This window comes from Pterocles gutturalis, unplaced genomic scaffold, assembly GCF_000699245.1.
Source record: "Pterocles gutturalis isolate BGI_N339 unplaced genomic scaffold, ASM69924v1 scaffold50743, whole genome shotgun sequence".
Lineage (NCBI taxonomy): Eukaryota > Metazoa > Chordata > Aves > Pterocliformes > Pteroclidae > Pterocles > Pterocles gutturalis.
This window is the reverse complement of record NW_010122394.1, coordinates 1,851-2,150: the sequence shown is the minus strand read 5'-3', so window position 1 is coordinate 2,150 and position 300 is coordinate 1,851.

Sequence of the window (300 nt, the reverse complement as noted above, 5' to 3'; positions counted from 1 at the left end):
CAGCAGGAACTTACGTTGGTACTTATAATAGGAGGGATAGCAGCTCTGTCTGTTACTGAAATTTCTGTTATAAAGTGGTGTTTTCAAGGACTTACCATGCTGTCTGCCAGTTTGAACTCAGGTTACTTCTACCAGCTCTCCAATACAAGGTTATAAGATTTAAATGAGTAGGTGAAATGGGTTTTCAGCCCAAATTATTCAAACTTTTCTGAGACTGAAGAAAATATGATTTGTTTATGTTAAAACATTTCACAATCTTTGAAAAATTGGCTGTGATGGCAGCAAGAATACAAATTTGGC